The 14,591-nt window shown below is 54.0% G+C and overlaps 1 protein-coding gene across 22 annotated transcripts in view; it reads right to left on the minus strand.

Annotated features, from left to right (window-relative positions):
- The window catches only part of NFASC (neurofascin), a 76,391-nt gene extending 62,221 nt beyond the window's left edge, over positions 1–14,170 (minus strand). For 19 of the 22 annotated variants that reach the window (XR_009743662.1, XM_061454928.1, XM_061454941.1 and 16 more), the window contains exon 1: positions 14,018–14,170. The gene's annotated coding sequence lies outside the window, so the exon portion shown is untranslated. Of the gene's footprint in view, positions 1–314; positions 424–13,281; positions 13,425–14,017 lie in introns of those variants that run through there. The other 3 variants (XM_061454923.1, XM_061454924.1, XM_061454922.1) reach the window with 3 other exon arrangements.
- Between the last annotated feature and the right edge of the window lie 421 nt (positions 14,171–14,591).

Genomic DNA, 14,591 nt, shown 5'->3' on the forward strand with positions numbered 1-14,591 from the left:
AGGAAAGTCAGAAGACACAGAGATAATGGAGATCAAACCCCAATTAACTGGCCCTGGACAGCATCCAACCATGGCAAAACGGGGCAGCCAGAGAGCAAAGGGGGGTGCTCAGCAGCCAGACCCACAGGACTCACGGGCAGAGCCACCAGCAGGTCTCATCCCAAGGCAACTCACGCCATGCCCTTGGGACATGCAGACAGCCCCCAGGCAGGACACAGCCGCAGTTTCCCACCCATCCTACTGCAAATGCCTTGACATCCAAAGTCACCTCCACCACCACCTCCTCACAAGTTACTCCAAAGGCGGTCGCCTACCTTCGCCTTTCCCATTTAAGACAGTTTCCCCTCTCCAGAGCCCGGGTTAAGGTTCTCCATCTCCTCTATCCCAAACACAAGGTGCCTCCATGTGCCGGAGGGGATGTGCATCAGCATCCCCCGGGGTGAGCCCAGAAATCACTGAGCTGCTGCCCAAGACCCTTCCCCATCCTGCCCCTGCCCCACTGCTACAAGGCTGTGTTACCCCCAGCCCACCCATCCGCACGGTCGGTGAAGGGGAGAAGGCACAATGGCTGTTATTAATAACTCCAACTTTCTTTTCCCTGCTCTTGCTGGATTTTCCTTCATGAATAATGCAGGAGCTGTGGCTCAGGACACTGCCCACTCTGTCCCCCACCGGTCCCAGAGCCAGCAGGGAGTGGGTTCAAGTGCCAGCCAGGGCCTGTCCCTGTGTCCTGGGCGCCAGCACTGCCGGTACAACAAGGTTTTGTTCCCAGATGCAGCTTCCTTTTGTTCCAGCCCCGCTGGCAGCAGCATTCGCTGTGGCGAGACAGCCCCGTGCATCATGCGGCAAAGCAGAGACCTCAGCGACACCGGAGCCGGGCCGCGGATGGGCACTTCCCAGCCAGGGATTCCTAAGCATTGCACCAGTATTCCAGCACAGTTTTTCCCCTCTCCAACAGCAGCTATGGAAACCAAGGCAATAAAGGTGCAGAAGGATGAGGAAGCCTCATCCACCGCGCTCATTTGAGTGATACCCAGGTAATTCGAGTGCCAGCCCTGCCGGTACCAAATTGAAGTGCGAGAGCGTGCTTTAATTGAAGATACTTCCCCTTTGTCCTGTAGCCGCAGTCCTGACCTGCCCCAGACACAACTTTGATCTACCCCAAACACAGACTCTGCTGAGGACATTACTTAGTGCAAGGTACGAGAGGAAGCCCAAGAAGTGTGAACCCCTCCAGTCCAAGCCTAGGAGGATTCTGGCCCACGTTTGAGAGAACACGTTTGGATCGCATGGGCTTCCCTGCCCTTCTGCTAGCAGAACGCGAAAACTCCCCTTGAGTTCCCAGAGCCTGGTCCCCGTGCAGACAGCACAGGGCACACTGCAGAGCCAAGGACCTCCCAGTGTCTCTGAAACCCTGCCTGCTCCCCAACAGCCCTGGAGACCTGGGTGCAGGGTGCCCTGCCTCAAGCTGCTGCGTGTTGGGAGGTGCATGGGCTCACACCAGCCCCCAAAACACCCCCCATCCGTCCTGTACCCCCATCACACAAGCACAAACAAACAGCAAAGCAGCTGCCTCCTCCCCAGCCCCGCTTCGCTCCCCGCGTTGTGCTGAATCACTTACTGCATCGCCGGCACCGCTGCTGGGACCTTCCCAGAACCTTGTGCAGTGCCCAGCAGCATCAGCTGCGGGTTTAACTCCTGGAGCATCGCAGCGCACCAAAGGCATCCCGAGCCGGGCAGAGGATAATCACCTCCCAGCAGGCTGCAGCAGAGCCTGAACCATCCTGCCCTGCATATAATTAACCGTGTCTCCAGCGGCTCAGTGCAGTTCTGCCAGCCGGGCTCTGGGCCCCAGGGAGGGCAGCTCCAGGGTGCGGAGGGACGTGGGGCGATTCCCGGCGTGGGGACACGCAGACGCATCTCAGCTCCTTCCCACTCGCCGGCAGCGTGGGCTGAGCACTCAGACGGGAAGGGGTTTCCCCACTGTGTCCCCCCGGTGCAGACACAACGGCTCAGAGCACAGAGCAGAGGTGAAGGAGAGGGCGAGGACACGGGCAGAGAGCAGGGGGGAAAGGGAGTGAAGCTCACAGAGCGCTTTGTGTTGGAAGGGACCTTAAAGCCCATCCACCTCCAGCCCGTGCCCACGGGCAGGGACCCCTTCCACTAGAGCAGCTTGCTCCAAGCCCCGTCCAGCCTGGCCTTGAGCACCACCAGCAGAGCCCTGGACCTGGAGTCCTTTGCAGTTCTGCAGTGAGAGCCAAAGGCTGCAGCAACCCCTGCACTACGCAGGCACCAGCTCCCACACAGACCCTGAGCCCCACTGCAGAGCACTTCTCCTCCCAGTAACCCCAGCACAGATGCTCCAGCCCCCCCATCATCACCCAGTGCCTGTGCTTACAGGAAGGGAGAGCTTGCTGGCATCCCAGAGCTCTGTGGAGGAAGCAGGATGGGGCAGGCAGGACCCACAGCCTGTCCAAGGACAGAGGGACACTGGGGGGAGTGGGGCAGCCCTTCTTAAACAGAGAAACAGGAGACTGTTCTCCTCCCAGAAACACCTCCCTGGTCCAAAAGACTTCTTATGGATGAGCAGTGGTGAGACCTCCGGGATGCAAGTCACCCAGATGACTTTCTGATCCAGAAGGACCGAGGTGACTCTGCTATTCCAGCTCTGACGTGACAACACCCCCACGTCTGAACCTCAGACCCTTTCGGGGCTCACTCACCCCTGTGGTACATCCTAGGCTTTACTGTGTTCCCAGCAGCAAGACACAGCTTTTAAAGAGGCAACCCCAAAACTGCAGAGAGGTGATTTGATTTAAGAGATGGGCACAGCCTGCGCGTGTATCCCAGATCCAGTGGTAATTAGGAAACAGATGGGGAAGGAGGGGAGGGAGGGAGGAATCTTTGTTGGGTTAATTGTCTGAAGTCACTAAATGAAATAGAGGTGGCCTGATTTCCCTGGAGGATCCTACATAAACTTAGGGATAGACTTTTGCCGACAATAAAAGAGGGAGCTTCCAGTGAAGGACAGCAACAACTAATCAGGCAAGAACAGAAGTGATAAACCCGTTAAAACACAAAGATCCCCTTTGTAGCTTCAAATAAGGGATCGACCAATCTGACCCACAGCTTCATTACCATCCTATTAAAATGCTATCTCTATTTTCCTGATTAAATGCCCTAGAGTGGAGAAGTCTTTTTGTCTTGGTTGCCCTCCAGGGACAGGGGAGCTTCGGTGCAAGAGGACCAAGCCCCATGGGTGGTTCAAATGACACCTTTTTGAGCAAGCTCTTCAAGTCTCTTGCTCCCCAAGGTGCCCTCCAAGGATCAGATGGACCCAGAACGTGATATTTCAGAGCAAACACAGCAACATCCCCCTTGTTTCCTGGCTCCCGAGGGTTTGCTGCCAATGCCCACTGGACAGTGTATGCCAAGGGGTGTGTTCTTCTGTGCCCCAACAAGAGCACACAGCTCACCCCCCAGTGCTGCTGAACTTCCTTTAGCAACCATTACCATTCTAACAACCTCAAGCCTCAAACAGCCCATCACAAGGTTACTGGTGACAGTTCACTTCATCAGAAGCACGGCGCTCCTCAGTTTCCCCCATGAAAGGGCATCACAACCACCACAAACTGCTTTCAGTTCGGCGCTGCTGTCTCTGTTTCTCATTAAGCCAGAGCAGCTGCTGGGACAAGGACAGAGCCAGTCCTGCTGATCTGGATTAGTGACCCGGGGCGAGCCAAACAGATTTCAAACCACTCGAAAATTAGAGTGGGGCTGGAAGGGAGAAGGATAAAGGGATCAGATGCAATGGGACCGTGCGAGCAGGACCAGACCTTGGGATTTGAAGCCATAAGCCACGTTGCTACTAATCAACCAGTTACCCCTCTCTGGTTTCCCCTGTATTCAAGCAATGCTTTCCCTATCTGGTGAAATTAAAACATGATTCAGCCTCTTAAGAAATAAACACAGATGAGATACAAGATCCGAGTTTAAAAACTGAATTACTTCTAATCTGTAAAGACTGCCTACTGCAGATCAACTGAGCCATCACCATACCAAAGAGACCAAATGAGGGACAGGGATACACCTAAAACAGTGCCCAGAGCCACTGAATCTTGCCAGGGGACTGCAAGGCCTGGTCTTGCCACTGTGCCCAGCATCTTCATTTCCCCTGTGCAGGATTGGAGCAGGTTGGGCTCTGCCTGCACCTCTCTATGGGGCTGTGGCTGCTGGAGCTGCAGAACCCATGTGGCACCTCCCAGTAATATTGCCCTGAGCCCATCGAGTGAGACAGCAAACCCTTGCTGACAACCCTCCTTCTGACCTGAACAACACAGAGTAACCCAGGAGGACAAAGGGATGCGCAGCGCACATCAGCACCATCATCCTGGAGCTCTGCTCTCCCTAGGGCTCCAGGCAGCAGCAGGGCACTGCCGGCACTGCAGGCAGCAGTGTCCCATCACAGAGAGCCAGCCCCTTCCAGCAGCACACAGGAGGAGAGGCAGAGCCTGGCAGAGGGGGTGGCCTCAGTCGTGCCACAGAAAACAGTGGCAGGAGGTCAGAAACAGGGCTGGTTGCCAGCAGCAATTCAGCCCTGCTTGGAGATGAATGAGGTCGCTGGGAATTAACAGTCCAGCACCTCTATTGCTTGAAGATGGGGACAGCACAGGCTGCAGGTCTGGGATACAGGGAATAAGGAGGATGAATAAAGGCTCTCCAAGGAAGATGAGCCGTGTTCTCTTTTCCGGACACTTGAAATCCCATTGATCTTTACAGGCTTACACTGAGCAATCAGGACTTCAGGCAGGTGTCAGATTCACTTGCAGAGACCAGGACTGCACTATCCCCAAGGCACATCCCTTCTCCCACCACAGGCTTATGGAGAAAGGCTGAATCTGAACCCTTGCACCCACTCCACATGGAGCCCCATAGCGCAGCTGCCCCTGTGGGCAGCAGTGACTGGATCCATCTGCCTTTCTCATCGCAGCATCTGCTTGGAATCAATACCAAGAGCATCTCCGGCACAGCTGAACAAGCCCCTTTTTACCAGACAACAGGCAGAAACTGCATTTCCATTGTAGATAAGCATTTGTTTTGCTTTCTGGCATGTAAGTTCTGTGGCTGAGCACACACCACATCCCTGCTGTTTGCCTGCACCGATTTATTTCGCAAGAACTCCTTCTGACTGAGAACCAGGATTCATTGCAAATTGATGGACATCTGTTGACTTGAACCAGGTGACAGCAGTGATTTAGTGCATTCAGTAGCCCACATAACAACTACTTGGTGCTTAGACAGGGCCTCGAGGTTTCCTGACATGAGGAGAACACACATACCAGTCCCTGCAGCATGGGCAGTCCTCCTTACCTACCTATAGGGAAATTGAGGCAGGGCATCTAAATGACTGGTCCACCCCCAGGGTAGCTACACACATTAATGCAAAGCATTCCAAGCCTGAATTAGGTAATGTTAGCCCCATGGATACTCTCTGCCACTGCTAGCAGTGCAAAGCCATCCTTGAGTCAAGCCACACCACCCCTGCCTGAGCACGTCAGGGAGTAGACACTGAGAAGTTCATTAGTGCCATTTCCCCACTTATCACAGCCCGAGGGGGGTAACAGCACTGGTGACTCGCTGGTCAAGCGGGGAGGCCCCTGTCCCCGGCTGCACTGAGTGCAAGTGACACGCTGCTGCTCGCTGTCTGCTCCTGCAGCTGACAGCACAGCTCTGCTGCCTGCTTCAGACAGGAGCGTGATGCTGATCCCTGCCCATGATACAGCCACGCTGGTCAGTGCGGGTTAAGCTCCCTCCCACGACAGCAGCCTGTGTGCCGCTGCTCCCTGCACGGATGGGAACCAGGGGCACAGGGATGTAGCTCCCTGGCGTGGGGAGGCAGCTCCTCGTCCCTGTGCTCCTTCCCCACTCCCGTGGTCACACACACCAGCCTTCAGAGAGCCTGAGCCTTGGCTGCCAAGGTACCCACACACCTGCAGTGATATCCTGCACCCACAGACCAGGACCAGACACTTACAGAGAAGTTCAGTTTCTCCTTTCCTTCTTATCCACTCCTTCTGCTGGAGAAGGTCTTTTCCAAAGGGTTCCTGCCTGGCTGGCTCAGACCTGGTACACATCAATGCTCCAGCAAAGCAGCTCAAAACACCATCGTTCACGTTAAACTGATGCAGTTTTAAGCACACAGAGCGCTAAGAGCAGAGCACAGGACTTCTCAGCCAAGTCAGGAAGTTGCCAGTGTGGCACAATTGTCTTCCCATCAAGCAATCTCCGTTGTCCCCATGGAGCTGCTGGGAGCCAGCTCCTGCCTTGACATCAGCAAACGGAAGCCTACGTCATAAAGCACGCGGAACCCTGGTCCCCATGAGCCATCTGCACTGATCACACCTAGATCCAGCCCAGGGCACAGACGTCTGCACTCACCGCGATATCTCATCGCCTGCAGCAAGGGGAAAGTGCCTGCAAGACTTTCTCAGGCTACCGCAAGGCCTTGCAGCCTGCAGGACAGTCTCCTGCTGCTTGGGGTGTGATTCCTTCTGCCCCATCAAACTGTCTGCATTACCCAGTGGACTAATAACAGGTTCTAGCAATGCAACCACATCTAAGGTGAAGCAAATCAGGAGCTCGGCTAACAGAGATTTCGGAGATAAGGAAGGAGAAGAGCCTTCCTTGCTGCTAGGAGAGGGAAATGCCATTTAAAACCAGACACTGCTCTGGCAAAGCCCAGATTGAGTGAAGACTAAATCAGAGCTGACAAGCTGACATTTGAAAATGCAATTAGGTGCCTTGTAGAGCCACCCTGTTATCTTATTGTTAATTATACGTTTGCTCAGTCTAGGAGGCAATACACTTATTTAAAGCTCATTCTCAGGCTCTCCTGCTTTGACTGGTTGCTTCAATCAGGAACCCATGTCCTTCCCCCCAGCCCTACCTCCCTGTGCTGTGGTGAGTTTGATTTCCACAAGGACCATCATATTGTGTGTGCATTTATATAGCTCCCATCATAAACCTGCTGTTGGGAAAGCATCTAGAGCAGGTAGTGAATTCCAAGGATAAAAGGGTTTGGGGAACAATTGAATGCCAATAAGAGAGCTGAGACTCGCTGCATTCAGTTCCTATTTATGCAGTTCAAAGTGCCCTCCCTGCCCAGAAGGGACAATCCCAGTCACCCCACGGGATTTAACTAACCTGTTTCTGCAGCGCTTGATCCAAGCTCTGTAATCAGAGATTCATTTATTCTCATACAAGCCTCTAACTCCTCTCTTAATTGGGATAAAGAAGTCTTAAACATATTAATGTGCATCGTGGACCAGGGCCATTTTATGAACATAAGCATAATTCAGCTTTGTTTGTCTTGCAAGGCAGGTTAGGGGGGAGGAGGAAGCAGCACAGCTGAGCAAACACAGTCATCTCCCGAGTAAAAAGCCTGCCAGGGATACTTAGAAAACACAGGTTCCCCAGCTTAGCTCCTGGTGCTCACAGGAGCCGGTGCTGCCTCCATCCCAAACCCAAGGCTCTATAGAGAGATTGGTCTACTTGGAGAGGAAGACAAGGAAACCAGAGCCCATGAAACCCGGTGTTAGAGAGAAGCCTGCCCTACTGGGCTCAAGCCAGATTAGCCTCACAGCTGTCACCATGGCCAGGAGAACTCGGGTGAGCTCAACCCTAAATACATGGCTGTGGACCCAGCTGCTGCTATGGCTGGGAAATAAACCCCTGTGGGCCTTGGCATCTGGGTAGCAGAGCTGTCAATGACATGCCAGGCTGTGACACGCAACACAGCATTTTGAAGGACACTTCTTTTGTACACATTTGTCTCCTAAAAAGTGCAGCCCAATAGCACATGTATGAATTAGCTCCAGTTCAGATTTGGCAAAGGGAAGGAGCACTTTGCTTCGATAGAAAGTTCAGTGTCAAGACATTCTTTATTAGAACCCAGATTTACTACAGATGCAGTGGAGGAAGGAAGCAGGATGATCAATTCACTGAGTCGATCGGATGTGGTTTTCAAGAGGTTGCTCTTGGTGCACCCTCACACCCACAGCTTCACTGCAGAGGGCATCAAACCCGACTTAGCTACACTCCCTTCGACTTGCCATGGGAGAAGTCACAATATGCCAAGGTTTAAGTGGCCACTGGTGCTGCAAGACTTGCAGCTCAGCTGCAGACTGCTCAGAACGACAGGGCCAAAGCATGCTCTGGGCCATGCCAGATGCATCATGAAAGCAGGGCTGGCCTGAGGGGTCCCATGCATGCTGCCACACGTGCATGGCTACAAAGCCTCGGTTCTCCATCCCTCTCCTCCCTCCCACTTGCCTGCACACATCTGTGAGCACGTCACAGGGACTGGAACAGAAACCAATGAGCTTGCAACAAGCAGCCTTTGTTGCTGGGTCTGGTAAGAATCTGAAAGCAAGATTTCACGAATCCTGACACCATTTAAGTGACAGCAAGAAAGGGAGCTTTTTCTAGGCCCTTAACTCAAAAGGGTGCAGCTCAGTGTACAGATGTGTCTTTATCAGCTGCAGAGCCGTGCTCTGCTGTTAGGCATATTCGTAACTCTCCCAGCTAGCACAAACGGGACTGTGTAATTAAGCATGAGGTGGCTGGTGGTACCATAGCCTACTGTGGAACTGTTCAGAGCCTGTGGAACAAGATGCAGTCCTAATCATCCAAATGGCTTGAGGAAGAATGGCATTCAGCACCACTCACACACCAGAGCACAGGCAGCTCCTCATTAACTGAGCAGACTGGGTAAAGCTTCCAGAAGCAAGTCAAGAGTCAGGGCTGGCCTTCACCTTCTCAGTTTGTTGTGTGAGAAGGGAGTGCTGCAGTTTCTTTCCCTCCCTCCTGCCCCCTGTGAATAGACAATACAAACTGCTGTGAAGATCCAAGAAAAGCAGCTTCCCAGGATGGGAAGTTGATCCTTGTACATCAGAAAGGATTCACAAAGCCATGCAAAGGGGGAGCAGGTTGGTTTGCTTCCTGCTGATGAAAACCCTGAAGGTAACAGGATCACAAGCCACTTCTGTCTGGAAGGGACCACAGCAGGTCACCTAGTACAGCCATCAGCTGGAAGCAGGATGAGCTATACGGTCAGACCAGGTTGTTCAGGGTTTGATCCAGATGGGTCTTTAAAACGCTCATCCAACAAGGGTGGAGACCCCCAGGCCTCTCTGGGTAACCTAAACTACTGCTTGAGAGCCACCTGGGGATGGGGGGGATTCGTGCCTCTCCCTTGCATCCTCTTGTTTCACCTCTGCCTGTTCTCCCTTCTCCTCACCAAGGACAGAAGGAGCAACAGGGAGCTCGTAGGCAGGGATTGCGGTGGAGCCCGGGGTGCCCCCGCCACCCCCAGGAGGGTTCAGCACCCTGGAGAGAGGCAGACTGCGTCCTCCCACCCACCCACCCACGCTCGTAACTCCCTGACCCGCAGCGGTTTCACTCCTCCTCAGGGGTACACCATCCTTCGAGCAGAGAATCGTGGAACTCCAGCCTGGCTTGGGTGGGAAGGGACCTTGAAGCTGTGGTTTCGTTTGCATTTTCAGTGTAAATACGCATAGAACCACAGAACCATCTAGGTTGGAAAAGACCTTTAAGATCATTGAGTCTAACCATAAACCTAATGCTGCCAAGTCCACCACTAAACCATGTTCCTGAGTCTTACATGGAAAGAAAAGTCTTCAAGTGGGGAAATGTCCATCCTAGTGCTGCACCGAACCCGTGCAGGACACCAAGCAAATTAAACAGAGGGCCTGGATGCTTGGTCAGGGTCACAGCTCCCTGAATAACCACTAGAACACAGAAGCCACTTCTCGAGGTGCTACTACTTAATATGAACAGAAAACAGCAACAGGTCAGTGCCTTAGCCGGTGGTCTCGGTTTGGGAAACCCCACATTCCCTTTTAACTTGGAGCTTCTTGAGGTTATTGGCAGGAGCAGGAAAAGTGAACATTTCACAGCAGAAAGGGGATTTCACCACATTTTCTGCAGATTCAAGGTGAGCCCCATCCACCTCCCAGCTTACACTGAGCTGCCAGCCCTGCCTGTCTGTGCCAGGGCATGTCAGGAGGAACGCAGGCTGACAGTGAAACAGTATCTGCTTGCTGTGACTTAGAAGGTCTGTAAGAACCCATCAGGCCTCATGCTGGAAGACATCAAAATCTACTGCCAAAAAGGCATAAAGCAGCAGAAAGCCTGCCAGGAACTCAAGCAAACCTCCAGGTTCACCTTGTGCAGTGAGAATAACAGCACCAGGCTATCACAGCAGCAAGAGGATGGGATCCAAAGGATCCTGAACTGAGGTGAGCTCAAGAAGCAAGGCAAAGAAAGACTTGTCCCTGCCCAGCATCCCTGGGATCTTCTGTTTAGCCACACAAAAGCATCTCTACTTGTTCAGCTGTTAATCCTTCTCCTCCTATCTTATTAACAAGGGATGGTGATCCCTATAAGCAGGCTGAGGTCTAAATCCTCCTCTGTTTTAATCCAGGACAACACAGAATGCTTTCTTGCAGATCTGGATTTAAAAAGGAAAAAGGAGGGGGATTGTTTTGCGTGGCAACAACTCCGAGTTCATCCTGAGCTGGATCCCTACAATTACACAAGTATCCTGGACAGCAGAGGTAAAGGCAGCAAGGTCTGAGCTGCTTCAAGCAGGAGGAAGAGGGCAGAAGTCATCCCACAGCACTTACAATTCTTCTTGAAAGGAGTTACCCGAGGGCAGGCAGACAAGCGAGACCTCCCCAACAAGGTTTGCCAGAGCCTTTCAACAGCTCTAACCCCTAAATGCAATGCTGGGTCTGAGCTGCCTGCTTGGGTTTGAGGTACAAGGGAATATCTTGGGAAGGGCAAACTAAACCCAGGCAACAGGGAAGGTTCAAAGAGGAATTTCCAGCGGTTTTTTTTCCCTGGATTTTCTAACATCTCCTCCCAGGTTTTGCTTTAATTCACATTTATTCATACCGTTGTCCCTGCCCATGGCAGTGGGGTTGGAACTCGACGATCTTAAGGTCCTTTCCAACCCTAACTATTCTATTCTAAGTAAATTTTTTTTTTTTTTTTTTATGCAGGACATGGAGACAGTGTAAACTGGGATTGATTTAAACCTTCCCAACTCAGCTGCATCTTTATTTCACCTGAACAAGCAGTGCAAACCTTTTCCTTGTGAGCTCCTTACCAGATCACACCAAGAACAAGATGGAGCCAACACTCCCTGAAGTTCTGGGTAACCTGTCCAAGCCTTCCCTCTGCCCAGGGAGGCTCCATTTCTGCAAGCACTGGTGTTTATCAAGACACTGTTTGGTAGAGACCCCCCATAACTGCCACATTTCTGCTCAGTGGGGTTAAAGAGATGAGGGGAATGGAGAGGGGATTCAAGTCTGGCAAAGTACTTGGTACCTATGAGTAATTCACCCCCCCCCCCCCCCCCGAGCCTTCTCCCAAGGTCACTGGGTCACCTGACCAGGCTTGAAACACGGCAACGGAAGTAAAACTCCTTTCAGTGGAGAGTTATCACATAATGGTTTGGGAAGGGATCTTAAAGCTCATCCACTTCCAGCTCTTGTCCTGTCCCTACAGGCCCTTGTCCCAAGCCCCTCTCCAGGTTTCCTGCAGCCCCTTCAGGCACTGGAGCTGCTCTCAGGTCTCCCCTTCAGGAGCCTTCTCTTCTCCAGGCTGCCCCAGCCCAGCTCTCTCAGCCTGGCTCCAAAGCAGAGCTGCTCCAGTCCCCGAACAAACTGCTTTAACAGCCGTGCAGTTACCATTTCCCATCCACCAGAACCAGGCACCAGCAGACGTCCCTTTGCCTCCTGTCCATGTGCACTCTGACTCTCCTCACAATCACAGGAACCACCAGCAGCTGAGTCTGCATTTGCAGCTTTCCTTTTCTAGTCCCCGATGTGTTACTATTCACACCTGATCTCAACACCTTCCCTGCACAGGCTGCACCTCACAGCCCACCCATGGACTCTCAGTGCTGTCCTTCCAAGAGGGGTACAACCAGGTGAAGACCTACACACAAGGGGCTCGTGAGCAGCCTTCCCACAGGATCTCAGGCAGAAGCTCTGGTATGAAGACAGAGATCTTGTTTCTTGCTGTTATTCACGTTATTTGACCACCTTTGATGCTTGGTCACTGCAGAGAGCCTTTGCAGTGGCACTTTGCCAGCAGCAGCATCGATTTTCTACACAAGACCCATGAAGACAATTAGATCACAGCAAAGCAAATAATTCATTATGAATTAATACCTTCTGAGAGCTTGGGATATTTCCCATTTAATCATTAGCCGGCAGAAGAGATGATTGGATTGACTGACAAGTTTAAATCAGGCCCCGAGCCACAGCCAAGGCAACACAAAGCGGTAACCCCTGGCGAGACGCTGAGGATGATGATGGAGCTTTGTTACCACCAGCTCCATCCTATAAGCAGGACAAGGCCGGTCCCGACGCCTCAACCCCTAGGAGCAAAGTCCATCTTCAAATTTAACACCTCGAGCCCATCCTCCCGCAGCCCTCCATGCATTATTTATGTAGTACTCGTGTTACAGCTACACAAAAAAAGGGAAGTCAGCAAGGGCCCAGCCCCAGCCGTTAAATACAATTGGATGCTGAATTGGAGCCATTATCTCTCAAGGTAGGCCCTGCAAAGTTTTCGGGAAACAAAGCAGTCATGATGCTGATCAATTTAGCCCTGCTGCCGAAGGGGGGGGGGGGGGTGGGATTTCACAGGAGCACAGGCAACAAGAAAGGAGGCAGCATCGCAATAAAAGTCACTGGATTCTTGCTTTTGTCCTCAGCATCTGCTGGGAGCACCCCGGAAACACTTAAACTCTGACAGCGCCACAGTATCCATCTTAAACCAGCCAGGCATCCGCTCCGCCTGTCAGCATCCCGGTTTTCCTGCAATATTCACCTTCCCCTGCCCCTTTCCTCTGCCCCTCTGCCAAAAAGCATTCAGAAACTCCCCATTCGACTTTCACAAGTGGTCCACAGGAGCACTTCCAAGGACTGACCTTGAAAAAGAACCTCAAAGGCAGCACAGAAAAGGCAAAAGCAAGCCCTGCCCCGGCAGCGAGACCCAAGCCCTTCCCATGGCAGAAGGGATGGGGTTTTCCAGAGAAAACCTTCCCGATCCCTCGTCCCTCCCCACATCCCCATGCCCGGAGGCCTCGCCACGCCGCAAGCGCTGCATCCTCTCTGCGCCCCGTCCTCCAAGGAGCAGCTAAGGCCACCGAGGAAGATGCTACACCGCGCTCAAGCCAACGGGTACCTCTTGCAGGCCACGCTCCGCCAGCAGAGCATCCCTCGGTCCCTGCAGCCCATTCCTGGGGTCGGGAAAGGCTGAGCCGCCCGGACAGCCGGGAGTACAAATGATTCAGCACTTTCCCCACCTCCAGAAGCCTGATCGATGGCCGGGAGCTGCTCTGCGGGCACAGGCAGATGGGAAACACGCAGTCACCACCAGCGGCGGGGCCCGGCTCCTCCAGCGCAGCATCCCAGCCCGCTGCTTCCCCAGGGGCCTCCAGGCGAGGCCGTGCATGCGTTTTCCCAGCCCAAGATGTTCCAGATGAACACGAATCCACCCCAAAAACCACGAGAGGGAAGCATCAGTGTGCGGCCGCCCCGCAGGGCGAGCTTTGCTCCTCTGGGGACCGAGCCGTGCCCTGTCCCACCAGGGTCTCTAGCCGGGATGCGACCCCCTTCCCCGAGCTGACATATCGGGATATTATCGCCACGCATAGACACGATGTCATGACGTAACAGTAAAAATCCCGTCACATGCCAGAGCCCGGTACCCGGCTCCCCCTCGCATGCGGAACCTGCCGGGGAGGGCAAAATAAGGGGGAGACCCTGCAGGCAGCGGGTCCCAAACCCGCGGTGATGATGCTGATGGTGCGGAGCCAGCCCGCCCCACACCCAGCCCTGCCCGGGGGGTGCCGCTGCCGGATGGACCCGAGCATCCCCCGGGAGCGCCCCACATTCCGGTACCCCCGTTCCCCGCTTACCTGCTCCGGGAGCGCCGGGACTCGCCGCAGCCGGGCTCCGTGCGCCGCACTGCGCGCTCCCGAGCGCGGCCGCGCCGCACTGCGCGCTCCCGGGCGGGCGGGCGCGCCCCGGGAGGAGGCAGGGAGGAAGGCAGAAGCTAGCAGAGAGTGAGGAGGGGTTCATTAGCGGTGCCCGTAATTAGCAGCTGCAGCCCCGGCTCCGCCCTCCCGCCTGAGCCACCCCCAGGAAGCTCCCGCGGGCACTAAAGCACAACCAGGGGCCATAAACCGGGGGGCGAAGCCCAGCTCAGGGGTTTGGGGCAGGGGAGGACAAGCGACCCGGTCACGGCCCTTCCCCGCCTGCAGCACCGGTCCCGGGCGGTTCCGTAGGCTCGGGGCTGCTGCAGAGGAGCAGCAGCACCCTCAGCCGTGGGTAAGGTGCCTGCTGGTGGCTCCCTGCCATGGGCTCGCTCCCCATGGAGTGACCCAGCTCCTGCCAACATCCCAGCCCGGGCATCTCATCGGTGACTTGGTTATCAGGAATGTCAGTTTAATTAAAGTCTCCCCCCGTAGGAAGCACTCACAGCAAGAGCAG

Source organism: Pezoporus flaviventris, unplaced genomic scaffold (assembly GCF_033815535.1).
Source record: "Pezoporus flaviventris isolate CSIRO_AGI_PZ_B2104156 unplaced genomic scaffold, CSIRO_AGI_Pfla_v1 ptg000017l, whole genome shotgun sequence".
Classification (NCBI taxonomy): domain Eukaryota; kingdom Metazoa; phylum Chordata; class Aves; order Psittaciformes; family Psittacidae; genus Pezoporus; species Pezoporus flaviventris.